Below are 18,908 nucleotides of genomic sequence, written 5' to 3'. Positions count from 1 at the left end.
CTAGTACTAAGTGAAAACATTTTTTAGTATAATGGATATTCATTATACCTGTTAACAACTTTTTTTTTTCTGTTTAATCTCCAAACCAATATGTGCATTGCATTCTTCTTGGCTTTTCTGGTTATGTCATCATTCTTACATTATGCTTTAACATGAACTCACTTGAAACTACTTTTTTTCTTTTTTCTTTTCTGCTAGTCCTGGGACTTGAACTCTGGGACCTGGGCACTGTCCCTGAGCCTTGGTACTGTCCCTGCTCAAGGCTAGCTCTCTACCATGTGAACCACAGCTCCACTTCTGGATTTTTGGGTGGTTAATTGGAGATAAGAATCTCATGAACTTTCCTGCCTGGGCTGGCGTTGAAGCGTAATCCTCAAATCTCAGCATTCTGAGCCACCAGGTGTGAGCCACCAGTGCCCAGCTTGAAATTGATTTTTATTAATAATCCTGGTCTTATTTCTAACACTGACAGCAAAAGTGAATGTACTTAAAAAAAATTTCCAGGCAAAATGAACTTACATGATTTGAATGACTTCCTTTCATTAATGCATAACTGATAGGTGTTTTTAAACATTTTGAACACAAGTCTGGTACAACTGAGCCAGAATATAAGATGTAAACTTAGACATTTCTTTACGGTGTTATTCCACATTAGTGATACTTTGAATTTGACAACCTTATTGCTAATGGAAACTGAAAAAATATAATTCTCGAATTTTCATTTATCTTGCTATTACCCTGAATTTGTGTCACATATAACTCATTTTTTTCCCTAACCATTCCTGTTTTCTGTCCATATGTGAAAATGACAGGTTTATGGGACATTTCCACAGCATGAATAGACTTGTCATGTTTTTAACTATAGGTTTGTAATTTAATCTTCATACTAGGCAACTGAAAGGTTAATTTTTAAAATTTTAGCTACTTTATCACTAGTGAAGTGATATATTTTAAGGTAGAAGGATTTTTAATTTTGTTATTTCTAAACTAGCCTCAGTTCAACATTGTAATGTATTCCCAGACTTTAAGCCATTCTGGAACTTGAATACGAGAACAAATTCTTGTAAAAGATAAGCTTCTGGGTTGTATAATACTCCTGATATACTAACAAAGATTAATTCAAATACTTCAATTATTTGTAAAAGAGCTACTATGGAAAATTAAATCAGGTTGGATATCTAGCGATTTTTTTCAGAGTTTATCTACCAAACTTGGCTAATATTGATTGAACATTAACAACTTAGAAACATTTAGAAACTGATTCTCAGTCTGAAAAAACAGTTTCGTTTTGATGAAGATTATGTAAACATGTATTGGCAAAATATATATACTGATATATGTGTGTGTATGTATATATATAGGTAAAATATATACTGATACGAACACCCTTTTAAGTGATAATAAATGTTCTCACCTGGAGACAAGAACGATTTTGCGATAGCCCTAGTTGCCCTCCTTTGAGAGACCAGCACTTTGTTTCCCTTAAAAGTTTTTTTCTTTTTCTTGCCTCTGAGATTGAGAGATAAGGTAGTTTTTTTTGTTTCCAATTCTATGTAAAATATTTCTCCCTGAAATTTCTGTCAGTATCTGCATTACCGATATATTGATGGAGCCTAGCTTTCTTATTTGACTACTTTTTTTTTTCCACAGGTTTTTTTGTTTGTTTGTTTTGGCTAATCATGGGCTTTGAGCTCAGGGCCTGGGCACTGTCCCTAAGGTTTTTTTGCTCAAGGGTAGCACTTTATCACTTGAACCACAGTGCCACTTCTGGCTTTTTCTGTTTATGTGGTACTGAGGAATCGAACCCAGAGCTTTATGCATGCTAAGCAAACACTCTACAACTAAGCCACATTCCCAGCCCTACAATTTGTTGTATTTGCATACATTAGTTTTACAAGGGAGGTTTCACTGTGACATTTCCATAAATATGTATGATGTATTATATTCCAGTCAAACTCACTTTTTTTTTACCATTAGTCCCTCTTAAAACAATTTCAACAGGATTTATTCTATTTTCATATATGCAAGTAAACAACTTTGACATTATTTATCCTCATTCATCCTCTCCATTATCTCTCCAACCTCCCCTCCCTCCGGGAATTATTCCCCTTCCGTTTTATTTTCCTGTTAATGGACTATTTTGGATAGGTACAGTTTCATTGCCTCCTAATCTACCCTTGTACCATTGGGTGGGGAACAATGATTGTCTCACAGCCTTTATTGTTTCTTCAGTGTTTGTGACTGAAGAATGAAATAAAAGAGATCCTTGGGCTAAAGCATTGACAAAAGGTAGACATATCAGTACAAGACACTCCCAGCATTAGACTCAGATCAGCAAGGAAAATGAAATGGAGTGGTCAATACTAAGGAACTTTTCAAACATGCTATTCATGTTTGCCTCAATCACCTACAGGAAGTAAGAGAGTAATACTTTTCAAATCCAGCTGTTTCCAACTTCAAGTTTAAAAAGTTGTTAAAAGCATGGTTATGTGATGACTCAAAGAATGGTGTTAACCAAAAAAAGAACCTCTGATTACTAATAAGTACCTTTATAGATGAGTACATGTATTTAGTGGTATTTGTCTGCATGTAGAAACATGTTCATAAAGGCCAATCATAAGGGAAAATAATGGTATAGAGCATAATGTAATGGAGTAATGTATTTCTCCATACTCAGTAGTGTAACCAAATGTTAATTAGGTTGTGTAGAAATATCTACATGTTTAGATACATCTATACCAGCCAAGCACTGCAGACACAGGACTTTGTGTATTATTTCTTCATTCTATCATATGAAGGTGGTACCAGGAAACAAACCATTTTGCGGATGAGATTGGGGCTATTCAGATTTGTTACAGCCATATTGGTGATTGAAGTAGACTTTGGATCTATTTTATTTTATTTATTTGGTCCACAAATTGTTTCAGAAATGCACAATAGTTATAAATTAATCTCTTGATTCTGTTCACTATTGCAATAAAGTTCTTTTGAAGATGCTGGTGCACTTTGCTCTTAGTAGCCATTGAGTTGCTGAGGCCTGCAATGAGTTACAGGAAAGGAAAGAAAATGCTTAGTGCTTTATCTGTGCCCCTTTCTAAAACAAATCAATTGCTTTATTTTTCCAAGCTTAACTGAGTGCACCATGTACCTGGTATAACAGGCTTTCTGAGTTAATCACAGGTAAACAGATTGATTCTCCCATTTTCAACATTCTCTGAGAATTGTACTTGGAGTGTTCTAATGCATAGTACAATTTAGAAATAGTTGGAAACTACAGTGTAGATTTATTTTCCCTTTTGTTGCTTTTATAACAAGCCAATAGAGCAATAAGTATGTGTCAAGCATGGTTTTAGACATTGGAAAGTATTTTTGCCCTCAATTTTTTTGTACATTCTGTGCATGTATGAATTAGGTGTTATACCCCTTTTAGCAGAAATATTTCTTAGGATTCCTTGGTCTCAGGAGAATTCCAAAAGACAGGTAATATAGTTGTCATCTGCTTAGCCCAGTCCTTATAGCTCCATTCCTGTAACTTATCCATTGAGTCTATAAAGCCAGGTTCATTGAGCACACAGCAATCAACAGCTGGCTGATGCTTTACTAGATACCTGTGATCTAGAATTTTAAGAGAGATGAGAAGGGCAATAATATGCTGTTGGCTTGGCTAGAGGTAAGTTCATATGTTGCCTTTGTCAATAATCTCTTCCTGACTTCATTTTATAAATGGAACATGACACTCTGACCATCATCACAATAACAATGTTTTCTATTCTAAATACCTCATGACCACCCAGTTGTTTTATGTCAGTAGAATCTTGTTATCTAATTTGAAGACCTGTCAATAGAACTAGCCCTCCCAAGGATGACTTTGTCACTTATTACATGGCGTCATCTAGGGGTTTGTTGCTGATATATGACTTTCCTATATATCTATTAGTGATTAATTTTCCTGAACTTTGGGGTGAGGGTGGGGTAAGAGTTGGTCAGGAGGACTGTCCTTTGTCCTTTGTGAGGCTTGATTGATTACTTAATGTATTTTTATCTGAACCCTATTCTATTTAATATGTACAGCAGCAATTTGGCTGCGCTTGTCTATTGGTCCTCTTCATTTTAAGTGGGTACCTACATGTGACTTGGGGTTCTGTATCCCATCAGCTATCTGTTTCTTCCCACAAAGAAGATGCTCATATGGTACGGTCTTCTTATTTTTGTTTTTTGGTACAGTCTTAACTATAGTTTGTCCCTACCCTCTTAGTTTTGGGAAGTCTTGGGGTTATTTCATCATCTAGCTTTGTTGTAGCTCTTGTCTATGATATGTGGTTTTGCAGTTGGTTTTTCTTTAAATTGTGAAAATACTGTTAGTTTTGCAGTTTTAATTTTTGTTTGAGTATAAGGGTGTGGTACTGGAGTTGGAACTCGGGTCTTGTTCTTGTTAGTAGAGTGTAAAACAGGCCCTCTACTATTTGAGCCACTCCGCTAGTCCCCAGTTTTGTCATTTCAATTGCACTATTGTCATAGTAAGTATTGGGTTGGGGAAATTTAAAAAAGTGATATTGTCACCATCATCTCAGAATTCTAAGTCTTAGAGGATGACATGTTGGCCATCTTTTAATATACATATTCATCATTCATATATTTGGTAAATGCCTGTTTATGCCCTTTAAAAATGTGTGGTTTATGTTTTTATTGAGTGTTTTTAAAAATAAATTTAGGCCATAAACCCATCAGATACAGTTTAAAACGAATCTCCCAGTCTTTCTTTTAATCAGCATTATATTTGTGAGATTTGTTCATATTTCATTCATTTGTTTTCCTGTCATGTTCCATTATAGGAATATGATTTACCTAGTCCCTTGATGGACATTATGGTTAAATTTTGGTTCTAGAAGAACATGTTGCTATTTACATTTGTATTTCTTGGTGAACCAATATGTGTATTTCCTATATGCATTTTTAGTTGGAGTGGGTTTGGTAGGTCAGAGAAATTCTAAAAATTAATTTAAAAAAATCCAAAATCTGAAGTGTTATGAAATCTGAAACTTACTAAATGCTGATAGGACATAGCAAATGGAAAATTTGACCTTATATAATAGACCACAATTACCACACAGGTATACTAAAAATACATAGTTACTTTCAGGCAATGTGTGTAAGTGTATATGAAATTATTTTCATGTTTTGGCATGGATCTTATTTCCAAAGTATTATATGCAAATATTTCAAAAGCTGAAGAAAATCCAAAGTTTGAAATTGTCTAGTCTAAGTACTTTGGATAAGGAAAAGAGGAAATTGATTGCTGAGCAGTTTTCCAAAGATGTTATATCAAGAAATATATCTCTGCCATTTCTTGCCTTGCAACCTTCTTGCCTGGAACTCTCAGATGTATGTTGAGTCTTCTGTCTATCTTTAAAGCAATCTTCCAAGCCTCTTGGCTACTTTCTTCATTTTTTAACTCTTTGCCTCTCTGTGTTGCTTTCTGAGTAGTTTGGTTTTACTGCTATTTCAAGTTTATCCAATCTATTGTTCTTAGACTTTGGCTCTCCATGCCCTGATTTCAAGCATTAATTCCTCACTCATTTGGGATATTCATAGGCTCTTTCCTTCCTTCTTCCTTCCTTCCTCCCTCCCTCCCATCTTATTTTCTGCCTTCCTTCTTCCTTCCTTCATTTTTCTTTTTGCTATATTGCCCATTCTAGTCATAACATTATTCTAGACTCAACTGAGTTTTATGTCTTGTTAACCAAGAAATTACAGGTATATGCTATCACACCTGGCTTAATGAGTCATCTTACAATGCATTTTTTAAAATCTATTTCCAAATATGGGAAAAGTTACTGAGTTTTTCTGAATCCCAGTGTTCTCATCTATAAAGGAAGTCTATTGGAGCAAGGTTGTTTTTTTGTTTTTGTTTTTTTTTGGCATGGGGCTTGATCTCTGGGCCTGGGCACTGTCCCTCAGCTCTTCAGCTTCTACTACTTGAGCCACAGCACCATTTCTGGTTTTCTGGTGGCTTATTGGACATAAGAGTCTCACGGACTTTTCTGCCTGGGCTGGCTTTGAACCGTGAGCCTCAGATCTCAGCCTCCTGAGTAGTTAGGATTACAGGCATGAGCCACCAGCTCCCGGCTAGAGCAAGATTTTTAAAGTCCATTTCTAAATTCTGTAGTTTATGTAAACTACAACCTATGATTGTATTCTGTGATATGTTCACAAACTAATTTTTAGCGTACACATGTCTTCTGATTTCTGCCATACTTCATAGGTATCCTGACTGTCTCAAGAAATGGAATTCAGGACATTCTATATCTGCCCATTCTAGGAAGTTTTAGATTTCTCTAATTTTTATTGGCTCGAATGCTATTTCTGAAACTCCAAACATGACCAGATTTGACCCTCCAACTTAAAAGTTAGTTTTTATGCAAAGAGCAAAAATTGAGAAAGAAGCCTTTTTAGCACGGTTGTTAGAATCTCAGAATACAGCAAGCTGTAATCAGTGTAAATATGTCTGATACAGAGCTGGAATATCTGACTATCAGGATGGGATTCTCAGGTCACAGAGACTGTTACAGTTGCCATGTCTTCAAGGAAGAGCAGTTTGATTAAAAAAAAAAAAAGCCAAGATCAACAACAAAAAATCCCTAGTGCTTTTTACGTAATAATGACACCAACAAGACAGTATTTTTAGAAACTACTAACTGTGAAATTTTTAAGAAAGTGATAACATTTTTAGTCAGTTTTGAAAAACCTAAACTCATAGCATGCAAAGAGCCAATGTATAGAGTTGTTCAAATGACTAATTCTTGGGCTGAGAACGTGGCTTACTAGTAGAGTGCTTGCCTAGCATGCATGAAGTCCTGAGTTTGATTCCTCAGAACACATAAACAGAAAAAGCCAGAAGTGGCACTGTGGCTTAAGTGGTGGAGTGCTAGCCTTGAGCAAAAGAAACTCAGGAAACCCAGGCCCTGAGTTCAAGCCCCATGACTGGCAAAAATAAATAAATAAATAAATACTAATTCTTGAACAGGAAGGCTCTTTGTGTTTCAGAATAAAATGAAACAAAAATACTGAGCTTGTCTTCTTCTGCAACTAACTCTCTGGGTGACTTTGAAGAGAGTGACTTACTTTGAATACCACGTTTTTATTCTCATCTTGAAAATGAAGAAAGTTCCATGAGTCAACAAAACAAGCAACAAAACACTTGAATCATGAGGGCTACAGGTTATATTCCTCTCTAAATTCTGGCCTTTGTGTTTGGGCACAAAAGGTCTTGGTTGATTGAATTGGTTTATTTGCTGAATCCAAGGAAAAAACATACCTTTGTAAGATGATCTAGGTTTTAAAGATTATCAAGAAATGTGTGAGTGGGAATTTGAAGGAACAGTTCAAAAGATCAAGCCCTATGCTTGAACTAGAAAGCCCTATGCTAATGTCTATCCACTTGACACCCATTGGGCTATGATTTCAGACGACTGATCATCTGGGTTGTTTGGGTAGGAAATGAATGGCAGGGTTTCCATTGTCTCTAGTGCTTGCTTGCATCTGGCCTAGGGAACTGTGGGTTGTCACTACTTTGGCTAGTCTTATCCTAAAGCATACTTTGGCTAGTCTTATCCTGAGGCCTACCGAATCTTTGGTGTTATGTGTAAACCACTTTTCCCTCAAAATTAGTACTGATTTTCTATTTGAGGCAGGATATGGTAAGCCATGGACAAGATACGGGGTTTGTATCTGAAGTAGCGGGGCTGAGACTTCTGTGCCTTTAATGTCAAAATCATGCAGCAATTTCACAAGGCCTTGTAAAAGTTTTTCCTACTTGGAACAGCAGGACCATGGCTTTGTGACCCCAGCAGTACATGTGGGATCAGGGAAGAAGCAGTTGAGGATGCCTGACTCCTGAGGACAAGGTTTCCCTCAGTCACCGTAGACTGTAGATGCATAAGGCTCCTCTTTCTTCCTTTGTTTTCCTTTTCCTTTTCCTCCTTGGGTCAGAGTGAAGGCAAAAGAGAGGAGTTAAGTTCTGACAGAGTAGGGGCTGGTTTGAGATGCATATGGCTTAAATTCACTTTGTGGTAGTAACATATTGATTTTTGAATTAGGTGGGGCTATCAGGATGTACATGGGCCTAATGCCTAGTAGGTGTTCAATGAAAAGTGTTTAAATAAAGTTTGCAGATCTTGATAAGGTGAATGTTTTAGGTTTTGGCTTTTTCTTTCCTTCTGGTAGGTAGGCTTACCTAGGCCATGGTCCTGAGTTTAGACTTACCTCATGAGACTGTGGTTCAGCTAAGCTTGGGCTGACGAACATATTGTTGGAATACCTTACTGTTTGGCTAACTTGTTAGTTATTTCCAACTGCCTTTTCTGTCCTGTGACAGCAGGCAGTACACAGACACCTGGATTCCAGGTGTATGGGCTTGGAGAAATGTGAGCTTGGAGAAATCTAGGCTGGTAAAGCTGCCCTAGGCCTGTGGTTAGGCATGTGAAGAGGGTCTTCTCCATGGCTAGCCCAGTTCAGCAGGTCTGTACAGGGACTGGGGCCAAAGTCTTACAACATGTATTTTCCTGACCTTGTCCTTTGTGATCTTGTTTTGTTTCCTTCAGAGTTTAAGGTCCAACAGGTAGGAAGAGGAGGGAAAGGAACATTTGAAATTCTGAGTCCCAATCTTCCCTCTGTCTCTTTTTAAATCTCTGCTGCTTTTTAATCTGATTTAAATTATACATGGGATTCGTAATAGCCCCACAAAAAATAAAATACCTAAGAATTAATGTAACCAAAGAAGTGAAGGACCTCTATGATGAAAACTTCAAAAAGCTGAAAAAGGAAATCAAAACAGAACTTAGGAAGTGGCAAAACCTCCCATGCTCCTGGATTGGAAGGATCAACATCGTGAAAATGGCAGTACTTTCCAAGGCTATCTACAAATTCAATGCAATACCTATAAATATTCCAACTGCATTCTTCAAGGAAATAGAAGAGGCAATCCAAAAATTCATATAGAACTATAAATTCATATAGAACTATAAAAGACCCCGAATATCAAAAATGATCCTTAACAGAAAGAACAGTGCTGGAGGAATATCAATACCAAATTTCAAACTCTACTACAAAGCCATAGTAATCAAAACAGCTTGGTACTGGCACAATAACAAACCTCAGGACCAATGGAATAGAACTGAAAACCCAGAAATGAACCTACAGTCATATAGCCATCTAACCTTCGATAAGGGAGCTAAAAAAATAGAATGGAAGAAAGACAGCCTCTTCAGTCAATGGTGCTGGCAAAATTGGTTAACTGCTTGTAGAAAACTAAAGCTAGATTCTTATATATCACCCTGCACCAGAATCAACTCCAAATGGATCAAAGACCTTGGAGTCAAAGCAGACACTCTGAAAACATTACAGGATGGAATAGGAGAAACCCTAGGTCTCCTTGGAACAGGCTGAAATTTTCTTAATAGAGACCCAGAAACACAACAAAAGGGATTGCATGAAATTGCAGAGCTTCTGTATGGTAAAGGACATAGCTAGCAAGATCAATAGAAAGCCCATGGATTGGGAGAAGATCTTCACTAGCCATACAACAGACAAGGGTCGTATGTCTAAAATATACCTGGAACTCAAAAAATTAAATCCCCAACAACAAATCCTCAAAGAAACAACTGTCCAATAAATAAGTGGAGTAAAGACTTAAAGAGAAACTTCTCTGAAGAGGAAAGAAGGATGGCTAATAGACACATGAAGAAATGCTCAACCTCTCTAGCCATAAAAGAAATGCAAATCAAAACAACATTGAGATACCACCTTACCCCAGTTAGAATGGCTATAATCAAGAACTCTAATAACAACAGATGCTGGAGGGGATGTGGACAGAAGGGAACCTGACTGCATTGTTGGTGGGAGTGTAAATTTGTTCAGTCACTTCGGAAAGTAGTATGGAGGTTCCTTAAAAGCTCCCCTATGACCCAGCAATCCCACTTTTGGGCATTTACCCAAATGATCACAAACAAGACCACACTAAAGCTACCAGCACAGCTATATTTATTGCAACATTATTTACTATAGCTAAGATATGGAACCAACCCAGATGCCCCTCAGTAGATGAATGGATCAAGAAAATGTGGTATATATACACAATGGAATTCTATGCCTCCATCAGAAAGAATGACATTGCTCCATTTGTTAGGAAATGGAAAGACTTGGGAAAAATTATATTAAGTGAAGTAAGCCAGGCCCAAAGACACATAGGCCCCATGGTTTCCCTTATTTGCAATAACTAGTATATGTCTGAGACAAGCAGAAAAGGTCAGATAAGTTGATGTTAGGTGAAATGAACCCCAAGATAAGTATTCAAATGTTTTTTCTTTCATGCAATTGTTTCTAACATATTCATAAGATGATTTCTTTGTTGCTTTGTATGTATAACCCTTGCTTTCACTGTATTTGATGTTGCTATAATTTGTAGAGTGGAAGGGCAAAAAGAAATCGTTTAAATAGGGATACAGGTGGACCCGTTGCAACAATGAGATGTACAAATCATTATGTTGAAAAACGAACTTTACAACTGTGGCAGAGGAAGGGAATAGGAGAGGGGAGGGGGAGGGGGGATATGGGAAGGGATGGGAAGGGGAAACCAAGGAGGAGGCAACAATGCTTGATAAGAAATGTACTCATTATCTTGCCCATGTAATTGTAACCCCTTTGTATGGTATTTTCACAATAATAATAATAAAAAAGAACACTTAAGCTTCCCTCCCACCATAAAAAAAAATGCATGGGAATCTATCTAGGAGAAAGCTGTGGTTCGAAGCTGAAACATTATCCAGGTGCTTGCTAATTTCCATTCATCTGAATTATGCTGAGAGATGAGGTGCTAACAGACTGTGTGCCATTTGTGCTAATATTTTGACTGAGTCACCTACAGTCCCATTTTTCACAGTAATGCATGAGGTGAATATTGATATGGTCTTTGGTTTCAGGTGAGAAAAGTAAGGTCCAGGCAGAAGCATCTTATCCAAAGTTGAGAAGTGTTAGGTGTAGGAGACAGATTTCAACCATTTGGTTCTAGAGATGATGTTCTCATCTGCTGATTGTCTCTCTGTTCCCTAAGTTCATGTTGAGCAACAGCCAAGAGTATGCTTCCTGTGACCAGCCTGGCCAGTATACAGAAAGCATTTGCTTCTGAGAGTGAAAGGAAATTCTTACCCAAGTAATCCTGCATGCTTCAGGATTGTTGTTTGGGATTCCACCATTAGACTACCTTTGACTTCAAAATTTGTCTCCTATATCAAAGTGACACTCTATTGGAGTGAAAGAATGCATCCTGACTGGATTGATCATACTGAAAGTTGTGATTTGGTTTCATCATTATTTGCCTATCAGTCATTCTTAAAACCCTTCTTGATCAATCATTTTTTTGGCATTTGTATTTCTTTTGGAACCCTTCTTGATCAATCATTTTTTGGCATTTGTATTTCTTTTGGAAAGGATATTCGCCCAAGGATTATTTTTACCTGGAGGACTTTAACAAGATTGCTGAAGAAACTAAATATAGTAGAATAGCTAAAAACCAGAGAATGGTGTGGTTCTGTTGTTAGTGAAAATAATGCTTTGCTGGCCTAAACATGTGTTTCAATCCAGAGTGATGAGCAGGTCAGCCAAGGGACAAGAGAACCATATTTCTTTTCAGTAATGTACTCCGGTGTCTTTGTAAATCACTAGAGTCTGTCCATGAAGGAAGAAAGACAGGGAAGCCTTGTATTTTCCCAGAATTATAATGAATTTTTAGCTGATTTTTAAATCTCTGGAATATATTCAAAGAAATACTTTTAAGAAATGACAGCCTTATATGCCAGGGCATCTATCTTTTAGCATATAAAATACTTAATTTTTTTCCACAGAAGATTGGCTTCCTTTAATGACTGGAAGTTTGCTGAGCTAGAAAAGAGAAGTTTAATATTTAAAAAATTCTGCATCCTTGCTTTTTAAATATTTATGAGTGTAAACTATAGCTGATTCATTTTCAGATACTCTGTTCAAGACAATGATGCAATAATACAAGTTAAGCTATGTTAAAGGTCACAGAAAAAAAACAGAATAAAAATGTAATTGGGCTAGGCATGGGTGCGCATGCCTTCATTCCCATCACCCAGGAGGCTATGATCATTAGTTGGAGATCACTCTCATTCCATAGCCATCCTCATAGCAGTTTCTCACAGTAGACTCCTGCAAAACCAGCTCTCAGATGGAGATATGGAGCAGAGGTTGACTAGGAGGAGCTTAGGATCAATACCAGTGGGAAGTATAGCAAGAAGGAGAACTTGGCAGAAGTTGAATTGAGATGCAATTCCAATGAAGGCCTCAGGGCAGCCCCACAAGAACTCTGTGGCCAGGATGGCCAATTTGATGCCCTGATTTGTACAGAGATTCAGGACTTTATATCTTCAAATGATCATCCACTGGATATGGCTTGTCTTTGGAGAGTCATGACTGGGGAGGAGTTTTAGTGGAGTTGACAACTGAGGATCATCTTTTTGAAGAACTTGCTTGTCAGAGCACACTGTCAGTCTCAGGCAGTCACTGGATATAACAGCTTAGTACTTTGTTCTCTAGGGTCATCAAGAATGCAAGTGAAATACAATTGGATGCAATTCTTCACTGAATTGTTCAAGTTACAAAGGTAATAGTATAAACTTCTTGGAATCAATTGCAGTAAGATGAAAACCAGATAGCCTCTGCTTAGAACTAGAATTAGAGTCCTTTTTTAATGACAATTAGTGGGATAATTATAGGGTAGCTCTAGGTAACTTAATCTTCCATAGGAAGTGCCAAAAACTAATTCACTCACCTGTTTTGAGAGCAGGAGGCAGAATTAATACAGAGACTTCTGGACTTACAAAGAAAATTTGTGTTGTCTTTATAATCTCCCTACATATCATGGAAGAATGTGAAAGCAAAATAATCACAAAGTTTAAGTGCATGTGTATGGATGTGGCTGGAGGCATGGTTCAAGGAGTAGAGTACCTGCATAGCAAGTAATAAAACCACAAAAACAAAACTGTGAAATGGATTAATATTAAATAAGTCTTTTTATTGTGAGAATACTGTACAGAGGGGTTACAATTACATGAGCAAGATGAGTACATTTCTTATCAAGCATTGTTGCCTCCTCCTTTGTTTTCCCCTACAGCATTATTAATAATAGTCAAAAGTAGAAACAGCCCACATCTGTCAAATGAAGAATAGATAAGTAAGGTGTAACAAATTTGTTCAGTAGAATATTATTCAGCCACAAAAGGAATTAAGTACTTAAACATGTAACAATATATGTCAACCTTGAAGACACGTTAAGTGAAAGGATCTTTTGTTATCACAAATTAACATGTATGGTGTATTTGTATGAAATGTCTAGAATAGATTAATCCATAGAGAGAGATTAATGGTTGCCAAAGGCTTGAAGGAGGAGAGTAAGAAATGTTTGAGTTTCTTTTTTGGGTGGAAAGTGTTCTAAAATTGTATGACGGTAAGCTGATCTATAATTCTAGTAATATACTAAAACCACTGAAGATACTAATAGACTATTGTAAATTATATCACAATAAAGCTGTTAAAATCAATTGAGCTCACTAATTTCCCAATAATTTTATCTATTTTTCAGATATGTATTTTTGTAACCTTCCTACTTAATTAGAAACCCACTAATTAGCAAGAACCAAGTTAAGCGGGGCATGGTGACATGTGCCTACTTGGGAGGCTGAAGCAGGAGGTTGGCAAATTTGGGGTCAGATTGGGCTGACTAAGAGACTCGTGTCTCAACGAAGATTAATAACTCTAGATGCTGATGGCTTATGCTTGTAACACTAGATATTCAGGAGATCTGAGGATTGCCGTTCAAAGCTAGCGCAGGCAGAAAAGTCTATGAGACTCATCTCCAGTTAAAAGCAAAAAGAAAAACCAGAAGTAGAGCTGTAGCTCAAGTGGCAGAGGATCAGCTTTGAGCAAAAAAATCCAAGTACCCTGAGAGCTTAAGGCCCTGAGTTAAAACACCAATATAACCACTGTAATGGTGCTTCTCCTCTACAGAAGAGGAGGTGGAAGGCTAAAGGCTAGAATATAAAAAAGGGATTCAAAGGAAACAATCACAATTTAAGAGGTGTTGGGAGACAGGAGGGAAGTCAAAGTCCCTGACCTGGGTGCAGTTTTATTCAAAGGAGATACCGTATCAGGACCACCTTATCTGGATCTGCAAGTAGCACAATATCCAAGAACATGCAGTGAATAGGTGAGATTAAACTGTTCTCTGTCCCCAAAGCCATGTGCCCTGGTTTAAGGTACATCTACGCAGAGCTTGTTTTTCTAAGGTGCTATGTCACCTAGTGACAGTAATCCATACTCAAAGAGAACAATAAAACAAGTGGTTATAGACACCAAAGGAGGGGGTGGGACAGTTAAGGAGGTCTGTATATACAATTAGAATGCATATAAGGGAAGTATGAAGGACATTTGAAGGGTTGGGAGAGATGCTATAAGAAGAAAATGGAATGCATGGCTGGATATAGGGATAAGCATATGGCCCAATTCATTTACTTGGCAAACATTTACTGAGTCATCCCCTGTCCCCCAAAGTATAGAAACCTAATGAAGAGGGAGACTGACAGTCACACCACAATGAGACAAACTCAAATGGCAGAATGTTACAAACAACGATTCTCTGTCAACAGAGAAAGAGTAAGTGAGGAGCACTTTTCATTCTCCAGATCCTCAGGAGATAATCCTGGCTGGTGACAGAACCCGGAAAAAATGTGACTACCAGTGCTTTCCTATGCAGATAAAGTAGAGGGGGAAATTCTTTACTTGGAAATCTTATGGATGTTAGACCTGCAAAACAGGCTTTGAGGGGGTGGATTTATTTTATGGCTATTTGATTGTCTTCAAGGTACTGTCTAAGATCAAACTAGATGTGAAAACACTGGGTACGTGGCGTACTCCATTATGCTTTCATTTTGCTTTAATTTTGTGTCCTCTGAATGTAAGAGAATGAATGTCTTCTAGCAGAAGAAAAGAGACAGGGGCTAATTTCACACCTCTGAGTAAAGACAATCTAGTAACATTCAAAGTAATTTTGATATATTAGTTATTTAGTGATAAGAAAATATGGAACTTCCATACAATTGAACTTGTGAAATTGGGACATGTAAGTTGTTTGGAAACATTTTTATTCATGTTTGTACTCTTTTTTTTTGGGGGGGGGGTCCGGTCGTGGGGCCTGAACTCTGGGCCTGGGCGCTGTCTCTCAGCTCTTCAGCTCAAGGCTAGTGCTCTACCACTGAGCCACCTTCCCAGCCCTGTACTCCATTTTTAAATGATATTATTGTTATTGACTTGTAAGAGCTCTCCCATTTGTGGATTGTCTTTAAGTCTTTGAATAATGTGGTCTTTGCTATTTTGAGTGCCATCAATTCTTAAAGAGAAGGAAAAAGTGTTTATGAGAGCATTAAAAAATGCAAGGAAAAGATCATAGGGAAAAGGTGTATTAAAATCTAGTAAGAGGTTTTATATATATATATATATATATATATATACCTCAAACAACTGCTATCTTTTTTATAAGTCACAGTTTCCTAAGAGGGTCTGATTGTATTTTTAAAGTGAAGTACTCCTTAGTTAATACAATCTGATTTTCTAGAAAAGAATACTAGTGGATCTTTTTTTTTTTTCCGATATTGGGACATGAACTCAGGGCCTCATGCTCTTACTTGTCTTTTTTACTCATGGATGACACTCTTATTCAGTGGAACCTTCAGTTTGAACAATAGAGTTTTGAGTACAGCTTTTTGAGAGTCATTCAGATTTAGGCTAGAATTCTAGTTCAGCCACTAGCTGCCAGTAGGACATTTTACCTGTATAAACATCACTTTGCTCACATTGTAATAATTAAATGAAACAATGTAAAGAAAACATTTAGGGTACTTGGCATACAGAGAGAGTTCAGTAAATGTTAGTGGCATAAGCCATTGTAGTACTACCTAAGTATTAGATATTGAGTCTTCTTACATCTCTGTAGATCTTTCTAGTTCCTTGTAAGCTAAGAACTAATCCAATGTAACTTTTGCCAAAGGGTGATTTATTGCTTCAAGTATCTGACACATGCAAGAGTGTCACTTCAAGACCTGAGTCCAGCAACTCAGATAGCATCACCAGGGCTATGTCTATCATTTCTTCCTCCTTGTATCCTAACTTACTTCATTGATTACATTTTCTTTTTGTCCCAGGTCTCTTCTGTTTCATGGGTAAGTATACAACTGGCTGCCTGTAAATATTTAAGACAGAATTTAGGCTTTCAGCAAAATCTAAAAATTTAGTCAATATTTATTCTTCAAACAATAAAGCTAAGACCTTTACTTTTACCTCTCTCCTCATCCTTTCCTCCAGCTTTCATGATACTATTCTCTGAAGTTTCAGTTTCAGTTTTCTGGGTTTTTGTTTGTTTGTTTTGTCATTTGTGGGCTTCAACTCAGGGCCTGGGCCCTGTCCTTGAGTTCTTTTGTTCAAGGCTAGTGCCCTACCACTTTGAGCCACAGCTCTACTTCCAATTTTCTGGTGGGTAACTGGAGATAAGAGTCTCGTGGACTTTCCTGCCAGGACTGGCTTTGAACTGTGATCTTCATATGTCAGCTTCCTGAGTAGCTAGAATTATAAACATGAGTCCAATTTGCTTTTAAACACATAATTTTTAAAATGTATTACTCACTTAGATTTACTTTTTCAATGGTTTATTTTCTCAATGTGATAGTTTATACCCTTTCTATTTTTCTTGCTGGAGTATCCTTTAATAGTTCCTCCAATGAGAGTTTAAACTTTGTAAGTCTTTCTATGCCTGAGAGTATCTAGGGTTTTTCCTCCACATTTGGATAATAATTTTGCTGGATATAGAATTCTGGATCCAAAATTATCTTCCTTTAGTCCATTAATTTCTAAACTCTTTTGTTATTAATAATCTCATTCTTGTTGCCTGTACATTATATCATTTCCTTCTCATATTTTAGGATGTTTATTTTATCTCTGGTATGCTGGAAATATATATATATATACATATATATATATATATACATTTTACTATACACATAATGTGAAATTTCAGTTTTAATACTCTTATTTTTTTTTCTTTTCAGCATTAGGATATTCCTGCTAGTATATTGCAATCTTACCTTTTCATTATTCTTTCTTTCTGTACAGTAGTATTTAATACTGAAATGTCTGGATCTGTCCACTTTGAACTTTCCTCTGATGTTTTCATTCTCTTTGTCTCTTTGAGCTTCACTTTGGTAGATGAACTCAGAGCTTGCAGTTCATTCATTTACTTTCCTTCAGTAGAGGATATGCCAGTAGCTCAGCTGTTAAATTTAAACATTTTAAATAACTATCCTTTTCATTTTACCATTTCTAGTTAGTTCTAGTGTCCTAGTGCATTGCTCCTATTTTAAGCTTTTTCTTGCTTTGTGGCTTTTATTCCCATCCAATATTTTTTTGAAAAAATTGAGAACAACCTCACTGAGTTGAACACATATAAAAAACTTGCTTATGAATGGATTAAAAGAGCTAAAAGTTCCTAGGACAGGGAGAAACAAAAATATTCTCCTTTCTGTTTTCTAGCTTCTTAAAGGATAGTGCCTAGGATGATGCAGGGGTTATTGAAAAAAGTTTTACCCACTTAAAAAGTGGTTACAAAAGCTGGGAAATGGGGCTCACACCTTTAATCCTCGCTACTCAGGAGGCTGAGATCTGAGGATCACGGTTCAAGGTCAGCCTGGACAGGAAAGACCATGAGACTCTTTTTGTCAATAAGTTGTCAAAAAGTTGGAAGTGGAGCTTTGGCTCAAGTGGTAAAGCACTAGCCTTGAGCAAAATAGCTCAGGGACAGCATCCAGGTCCCTAATTCAAGCCCTAGGACTGGCATACAAAAAAAGTAGTTACAAGCAATCACATTCCCCCAAAGAAGAGCTAAGCTGTTGTTTTTCTTTTTCTGCCCTTCAAGTCTTAATAAGAAGCCCAAAGGACATAAACCAAGAAGTGTTTGTCGTGCTCAAACATCTGTAGTTGAAATATGACAAAGCCAATGAAGATAAGACGTAAAATACAACAGTTGTGACTCCTAGCAACCTCAGATTTCCAAGCTTAAATAGTGACATATACATTTCCAAATTAAGAATAGACATTCTTCCTCCCGCCCTCCCTTACCCCCAGTCCTGGGCCTTGAATTCTGGGTTTGAGCACTGTCCCGCAGCTCCTTTTTGCTCAAGGCTAGCACTCTACCACTGGAGCTACAGGGCCATTTCTGCTTTTTTTCTGTGATTACTCTGAGATAAGAGTCTCATAGACTTTCTTGACCCCACTGGCTTCCAGCAGCAGTCTTCAGATCTCAGCCTCCTGAGAAGCTAGGATTACACCTGTGTGCCACCAGCACCCAGCTGGACTCAGTCTTTGACTGTTGTCTGAGGACAATAATCAGGTAGAGATGTAGTTCATTTTGAAATAGATTTACTTAGCTTTCCCCCTTAATTCTAGTTTGCAACCAGTACCTCCCTGGAATGGTTATAAGAGAATGGAGTTTCTCAAGGTTGCATTGAGAAGTCTCATATTTTGCTTGATTGTTGCTCAATATGGAGTAAAACAAACAAACAAACATGAAGCAACTGGTTCTGATAAGTACAATAAGCATTTATTTAGATGTGCTAATACAGAATACCTTATTACTGGCCAGTTTCACAAAAATAAGATGTATCGTTGCCTCCATCATTGTATCTTTACTAACCATATTTCCTATTCCTCCTTCTATTATTCTTCCTTCCAACCTCCATATGACATTTTACTCTATAAAGTTTTTCTTATGGTTTCTTTCTTCTTTCAGAGAT

The sequence above is a fragment of the Dipodomys ordii genome, unplaced genomic scaffold, assembly GCF_000151885.1.
Source record: "Dipodomys ordii isolate 6190 unplaced genomic scaffold, Dord_2.0 Scaffold34, whole genome shotgun sequence".
NCBI classification, from domain to species: domain Eukaryota; kingdom Metazoa; phylum Chordata; class Mammalia; order Rodentia; family Heteromyidae; genus Dipodomys; species Dipodomys ordii.
The sequence above is the reverse complement of the archived record's forward strand: the minus strand, read 5'-3'. Positions refer to the sequence as shown.